Source organism: Neopsephotus bourkii, unplaced genomic scaffold (assembly GCF_033783945.1).
Source record: "Neopsephotus bourkii isolate Nb327-2 ecotype Australia unplaced genomic scaffold, CSIRO-AGI_Nbou_v1 NB_518, whole genome shotgun sequence".
NCBI classification, from domain to species: Eukaryota; Metazoa; Chordata; class Aves; order Psittaciformes; family Psittacidae; genus Neopsephotus; species Neopsephotus bourkii.
This window is the reverse complement of record NW_026901019.1, coordinates 547,312-555,453: the sequence shown is the minus strand read 5'-3', so window position 1 is coordinate 555,453 and position 8,142 is coordinate 547,312.

Here is an 8,142-nt window from a genome sequence, read left to right as displayed (position 1 = left end):
TGCAGGGAGTGTCTCAGAGCTTTGAAAAGCGGAAATTGCCCTCTCCCAGCAAAGGAAACGTGCTGCGCTTGAGACGGCTCAAGAAGCAGCTGTGTGCAGGAAGAGAAAATCATCTCATCTCAAGCCTGAAAGCAAAGCTTGGTTTCAAGTGAACGCTCAGAGCAGCAGCGTTTGCAGTGTACGGTCTGGGTGCCACGTCTCGTTTCTTTACTGGAATGTAAGTGTGTAGGTAAAAAGCATTTGGAGAAAGGCCCTTCCCTGCGGGGTTCTTTCAAAACAATGGGAGAAGCTTCCCCAGATGTTGTCCACTTAGGAACTAGACCTTTTCAAAGTGGGGGCTGCAGGGAGAAGGTGGAACTGGGACTGAGGCTGGTTCAAGAGCTGTCTACAAACTGGCTTTAGTGGCCTGAAGGCACAGGAAAAAAAAGCATCTCTCCTTCAAACTCTTTCAAATGCTTTAAAACCCCAGCTTTGAAGCAAGGCTTGAGGACTGTGAGGGTGGTGAGGCACTGGAACAGGCTGCCAAAGAAGTGATAAATGTCCCATCCCTGGCAGTGTTCAAGGCCAGGCTGGACAGAGCCTTGGGCAACATGTTCTACTGTGAGGCGTCCCTGCTCATGGCAGGGGGTTGGAACTGGATGATCTGAAGGTCCTTTCCAACCCAAACCGTTCTATGTTTCTATGACACAGTGACAACCTCCTGATTTCTGTTTAGCTTTGCCTACATCCTATCTGCAACAGCTTGCAAAAGGAGCCCTGTCTTTTCTGGCCATCAGTAGCTGCTCTGTGAGTCCACCTGGGTTTTATTTCTAACTCCCTGTCTCAGGTGCAAGCAAGCTCACAGTGTGTGTCAGTGTTCAAGTGGGGGTGTTTGCTGCACCTCCAACAGAGCCTGACCTCAGCTAGTCCAGGAAGTCGCTTTGCAGCTGCCTGCCCTGCACCACTACAGCAGCACCAAAGGGCTGGTGCAATGTCCATAAGGTCATAGATGGTGACACGTGCTCCAAACACAGCAGAGAGGAAAGGAACAGAGAAGTACAAAAGTGAATTGGGTAATCTTCAGATTGCGGTTTGTTTTTCACTCGGTTCCCCAATTGCCTTTGCACTGCAAGGCCCCCTCGCCGTGTGCCAGGTGCTTTCATCAGGGCAGTGTGTGTTTAAGATGAGCAATGCCAGTGCTCTACAGGAATAATCTCCAAGCCACACAGCAGCAGCTGCATCTTACAGAAACAAAGTGAAGAAAATGGACAGGGAGTCCGGTGCGGCCCTGTTTTACACACTGCTGAGACCTGTGGCTCTTCCAGCACATGGCCTCAGGCACCACTGGCCTTTGTAGCAGGAGGAATCTGTCCAGACCAAGTCAGCCAGAGTGATTCTGTAGAGAAAGCACACTTTAAAGTAAACACAGTGAGTCATGTTGCCTGTTGGCATAAAGGCAAAGCACGTAGGAGCAGGAAGCGCCTTTGTTTTGGAGGGTGCTTTCAGGTCAGGTTATCACTGAGGTGCATTTCTGGCCAGGGAAATAAGGGCTTGCTCCAGCAGCAAGCCTGTCCTACCTGGCAGGGGAAGCAATCTCATGTGGTTCAATATCAGTACCAGGTACCTGTGCCTTTGGCTTTTCTTTTGTATTTCACTTTGTATTTAATGATGAATCTCAAACCAGAATCTTGCCACCTGCTGCCCATGAAAATGCCAGATGCACTGTGTCACACCGGTCTCATCTGGACCGTTTCTCAGCTTCCTGGGACTGGCCAGCTCTGCACAGGCTGGCAAAACTACTTGTGAGCTGCCCAGATTGCCCTACCAGCACTCTGAGCCAGTGTACTGATCTCTGCAGCAATGCCAGCTTGCTTCGGGAACAAAGTGCAGTTTCCTTTGTGCTGAACAAATAAACACAGTGTGGGAATTGGTCATAACAGAAATACTTCTTTTTTTTCTTTAATATTGGGGTCGTTTGTTTCAGAAGAGCCTGGGAATGCCTGTGACTGCTCTCTGAAACTTGAATGAGGTGTATCGATGACTGGAAGAGATGACTATTGCAGTAACACCAGGGATGAGTCCATGTTTACAGTTCAGCATAGAGGAAGTGCCTGAAAACTGACAGTCTGCCTAGTGCCATAATTAATTATGAATTTGGGGTTTAGTGTAGTTTAGCCTGGAAATCATCCAAATTGTCCTTTCTCCTTTAATTAAATGAAAAGTCTGCCATTAGCCTGTGTTTTCCATGACCCATTTTTTGGGCTCAGTTCATCCTGCTTGGCAAATGGAAGAACTGGAAAGAAATGGGGGAGAAAGACAGAAGATTGAAGTATGCAACCGTCTTTGCTGCGTATCTGTTGCCAGGTACTGGCTCACTGAAACTTCTCACATCAGTATGGTCTGTCAGCAGTTCTGTTCCAGCTGTTGGCTGCTCACTGCTAAACCAAGAACTGGGAGATGGATTTGTTGCTGTGCTATAAAATGGTCCACATCTAAAGTGATGGCTGGAGTATAGACAGACTTTACAATATGGGGATGGGAAAGAGAGAGATTTGTGGAAATGAGGGAGGTGTAGGCTTGTATATGCAAACTCTGCCCTGAAGGGTTCTGATTCATTCATTGAAATTGCTTCTAATGAAACTACCTTTATGTGTGTGTGTTTTGTAACAAGAGTTTTAAAAGCTGTGCCATGAACAATGCCTAGCAAGGATCACACATGCACATCAAAGCTCTGCTCTAATACTGCTAGCATAACTTGATGAGTGTATGCTAGGTTGGGTTATAGACATCTATTCTAAAGAAAGATTTCTCCATCTGAATGAATCTTCCATTTTATTCCTTGCTTTCTTACCAGTATCCATTTAAACCCTCCACCTTCATAAAACACAGTGGAAAAAAGTAAGTATCTGCATACAGTTTAACTTGTTAGTAGAACTATAGCTGTTGAAGTTCAAAGAGTTAATTAACATTTAAATTACTGTATTTAAAAACATTAATTAAATGAACAGGACCAGTTGAACAGGTTTCATCAAAGAAGAAGTCAGTTTAAGTGAGAGTAGATATGCAGAACTACCAGCTCTGAAACCTAAAATATGCGAGCTCATCTTCTGTGAGATGCATCAAGCTGATTTCTTCCTTTATCACTTCTGGCTTAGGCCTGCGTGTTGCAGTAACTAGAGGGGTTTCTTCTAGAGTAAGATGAGAGGTGTGAGTAGCACCACATCTGAGAGCTTGAATATGAGTGCCATGTTAAATAAACTGGTTTCTTTGGGATCTGTACTCTGGTAAGGAATTTACAATCTATCCCACATGTCCCAGTGTTAGAAAGGTTTGTTACAAATACTTGTCCACATTTACCCATATTATTTTCCTTAAAAATTCCCTCCCAGCAGTACAGTGCTTCCCATTCTTAAAGCTCTATTAAAAAACACTACAGTGAATTCTGAATATGACTATAACAACTGGCTGTGGGTGCAATATTCCACCTTGATGCAGGGCCTGGCCCAGCCTGCAGCTGTGCTGCTGAGCACCAGCAGCTCCACTGCTTGCTTACTCTGGACCAGCAGCATGTGGCCCTCTTCAATTTATGTTACAAAGCCTCTTAAATATTAGTTTCAGCTACTGCAGGGAGCTGTGCCAGCCACAGGCATAAAAATCCTGAATTGGTTGCAAAAAGGATGGAGAGCCAACGTTTTTATTCACTCTTTATACATATATGAATATTTCATATATACATATACACACTCACAGACACATATGCACGTGTAAATGTTTGGGTTGTCACTTCAAAGGCTTTGGGCTCTGCCCCTTTTGCATTTGCCAAGGGTTTTGTTTGTTTTTTTCTTCCAGAGTGCCCTAATGGTTCAGGGATGTAGCACTGTTAATGTGCTGGACATGAGGATCGAGGCCCAGTTTCTCCCTTCATCCAGGGCAGGCTGTCACACAGGAACCGGGGAAAGGTATGTTCTCTCCCTCCCATCCTGCAGAGATCCCAGGTGGCTGCAGTGTCAGCTCAAGTCACTCCCTGCTCGGTAACCTCCTTTTGAAGCCTAGAGGGTACTGGTTGAAAAGCCAGAAGCCTTCTGTGAAAGTACTCCTGAGTCATGAGGTGGCTGGGAGGCAAGAGTGGCTTCCCTGTGTGTTTTAAAGTAATGAAGTTTTTGTTCTTTCTCTAGAATTAAAACCACTTTCTGTTTAAACATTTACAGCTCTTTAATGCACATACCTCTGACACACCTTAGAGCTACTCAGGAATACTGTGGTGTGTGTTTTCCATAAGCCTTCAGGAAAGTGACTGTTTTAAAGGCTTACTGCTGGAGTAATTTAACAGTTGTGCTGTAGAAATGGAGAGGTAAGCAGCCCAGCAGAACACACAGTAGCCAAAACTCTTATCTCAAGACCCATTTCTTGGAGAATTGCATCAACTTCCCCTACTCAAGAATAAGTCTTATTTATAAATTCACATACAATACAGAAAAGGAAGCTTCTTGCACGATTGTGGAGATCAAAGTTTCAATGTGTTTTTGTTTTCCTCCTCCTGTTTAGAGAACTGAAGTCACTGGCATGTGCCTGTGTCTCTCTCCTTGCTGGGCCCAGCACGGTTGATAGCCTTGGACATTATTTTAAAGCTGTTTCTGAAGATAAACACTTTGCAAAAGATCCCAGAATGCAAGTGCTCAACAGCACTCACCCCGGGCCACACTGTTTGTTAGCAGGCTGCTCTTCTGCACAGGGTTGTAAGTTCCAGTTTCATGTGTCGTAAACTGAACATATAATTAGAAACTTCTATAGTCAAGGATGGAATCTTGGCCTCACTGAGGGCTGTATAAACCAAACCTCTCTACCAGAGGTTAATCCCAAATCTCCTGCTCCTTTTTTAAAGAGGCATTCCATTCCTGAAAAAATATGAGTAAAATTACATACACTAATCAAAACAGTCCCCAGAGTGCCTGAGCACACTAGCAGGCTTTCATCTCAACAACACCTTTAAGAAGTCGATTGTCCTCTCAACAGCACTCAACAGCAGTTTGAGAAGCGGAGATGGTTTTTGTCAGTAACCAGAATTCAATGTGTCTTCTCTCCCAGGTTATGCTGTGATCCAAAATAGACAACGCATGTGGTCATCACCATATACTTGGCTACAGCAGTGTCCTGAAGGCAGCTGCCAGCCAGGAGGTTTCTTCTTCTCATGCAAACAGTAGAGGTATTTTCACTAGACAGGCTAGGATGCTTTGACCATATATAATACTAGAAAGAAGGAGAAAGGGAAAGCATACAGTGTGTGTGTGTATACTATAATTCACATAGTATATGCATATATTGTATGTACATATAGTTATATATATGTTTGGGGTTTTACAGAATATGAAACCCCCACCTTACTGTGAGTCTTAGGGGTGTTTTCTTCTACAGAAGCAAAGGGCTAATCAGGAGAGGAAATAGAAGCAGATTACCCCACCCACCTCCAAAGCCTGTGCTAAAGCCATTTATCACAACAGGTCTCAACCTTCTTGTGCTGGCAGCTTTATAGGACTCATTTGTGCAACCTTCTCATGGCACCTACAAAAAACAATGGTAAAATAACCCCAAAGTAACAATAACACTTACCTTAAGCATAGAGATGGCTAGTTATGGTCTGCATACATGGGAATTCCCTGATAGCTAAGCTGTGGGACTGGGAAAGGTCAACTTTTACCAGAAATATTGTATTTTCAGAGCTAAACAAATTTAGGGGAGTTTGTGATCAGCTCTTATTGCTGCAGCGTGTTATGGTGTGTTTCCTGAATGTTGGTTTGGTGAATTTAACATGGGTTTAATTCTGTGAAAGATAAAAAAAAACAAAATATGCATCTTATTACATTGAAAGAGATAAGTAGATGGACAGAAACAGTATAAAAATGAACGTAAGAACTTTATTTTGCTGATCAATGGAACTTAAATGATTATTTTGGTCTTCAAACTTTATTGGAATGAGAATGCTGCTGAGATGGGTCTTATTTTACGCCACAGCCACAAACATTTGCATGTAAAATGAGAACTAGGAAGGGAAAAGATACAAGATAGGCATTGAATATGCAAACATGATTGTGTAACAATGAAAAATAAAGGTCAAAGGTTTTATAGTAAAATAGAGTGTTTCAGGAAGTGTTTACACATTAAATTGATTAATTAAAAGAAGACAGGTTAGATATACCTTGAATTTAGTTCCGTAGACTTTACTTATTCAAGGGCTCTACTGTGAGTCCTGAGTTTTCATACAACATTGAGAAAGCATAACACAGTTATGGGACTACGGATGTATTACCTTAAATATCAGTACACATGGTAATAACAAGTATCACAGGCAGCACTAGCCTCGTTAATAACAGCTGTGGGGACTCAAATGGTCACCTATTCCAAACTGTAAGTCTCAGAATATTAACTCTAACCAATATCCCAGTGTTTTTACAAGTATCTTTTACTAACAATAACTTACTATCTGGGGATACGAAATGCAGTGCCTCCAGTCTTAGAGGGGTTCATCATTTGGAGAAAGGTCCTCTAACTTAAAGCCAACCTGTTCTCCAAAGGCCAGTCAGTGACAGCACTGAGATTTTACAGAGTACAGATAATACTAAATTTCCACATAGCCAACTACTTTTCTCTTAAACTCAGGCAGTTTTGACTGCCACGTGTGTATTCTGAAGAGACATGAGAATCTTGGCTCTCAAGCAATTTCTCCTGGTCCTTGCTGGAGGAGAGTAAAATAATCCCATTTTTGGTTATCAGTATTGTTTTCCACCATTCTCCTGAGGGCTGCCACAGTTCACACCCACTGCCCAGTACTTTTTGAATGGCTTCTTCCCAGTCTCCTGCCCCTTTTTCTACCTCTAGCTGAAAAGTATTTCAGAGGCAAGAATTAGAGCAGGAAAGGAGGCAGGCAGCCTTGGTGGGACCAACTCCAGCACCAGAGCCCTCTTTGAGTCTTACTGGAATCAAAAGGAGAATCAAGGGTTGAATTTTGAAGGATCAGCATCTTATGGGGACACGAGGGTGGTGTTCTCAGGTTAATGTGGTATTGTAGTGCTTAATATTTGTTGTTAAACGAAACAGAATGTTGTTAATGGCCCAATAGCTTCCCAATCCGGGTTTATTAAACAACCCCCCAACCAACCCATTACTCTGAAGGCATGCTTGTTCTCTAAATGAGATTACAACCGAAAACCTTCATATTTAAGCATATTAATTGTAGGCCTCTGTTGCCAACAGCATGAAGCAGGCTAATTCCAAGTAGTAGCTGCTGTAATTAAGACAGCTACAGAAAACAGTCCTTAACATCGTAATTGTAAGCTCTGCAATAGTAATAAAGCACGAATCTTGGTTGGCACCAAAAACGTTCATTATCTGAAGCCAGAAATGAAGCTTCAGTTGCATTCTTTCACATAGCAAGTTATCAAATGTCATTCAGATAAAATCTGATTGCCTTAATGCAACTGAAATACAAATTTATTCTGTGTTTCTTTAAATCATGCTTAAACAAGACTCTGGTTTGACTGAGTAACTGTTAATCTCATCTAGATGCCTCCTATTGCATCATGTACTGAAAAGCATAATGAATACCTAAGAAAATACAGCTTTACCTATCTGGTATAAAAAATGGGGGGATACAACATGGATTGCCTGGGAAAATTAGAAAGTTTAAGGCCAAACGAGGCAGAATAAATAGTAAAATCTATTTATTTTCCTTTTTACCAATTCATGTGTGAAGGCCCATTTCCTGCACTCATTAATTTAGGTAAGAAGCTTGCCATACTCTTAATCCAAACCTTATAGCTAGAAACGTAAAAAAATAACCCCCCAAAACAACTTTGGGATGAGTAAAGGCCATGGTTACCATCGATCTTTATGTTGGGTGGTGGTTTTTTGCTTTGTGGTGATGTTATTGTTGGTTTGGTTTTAATCCGAGGTTTTTGATGTGTCTGTGTCATTGCCAGTCTTCCATATTGGGCCACAGTGGTCTTCTGGGGGAATCTTCCTTGATTGGGGAAGCTTTATTAGGCCTGAATGAGAGTTCTCCACCTTATGTGTCTGAATTTGGGCTGTTTTGGTTGTCAATCCAGTGTGTCTGCCTTCAGGCTGTTTTGGAGGTCCATAAAGATTGTACAAACACAAGCCTGAAACTCA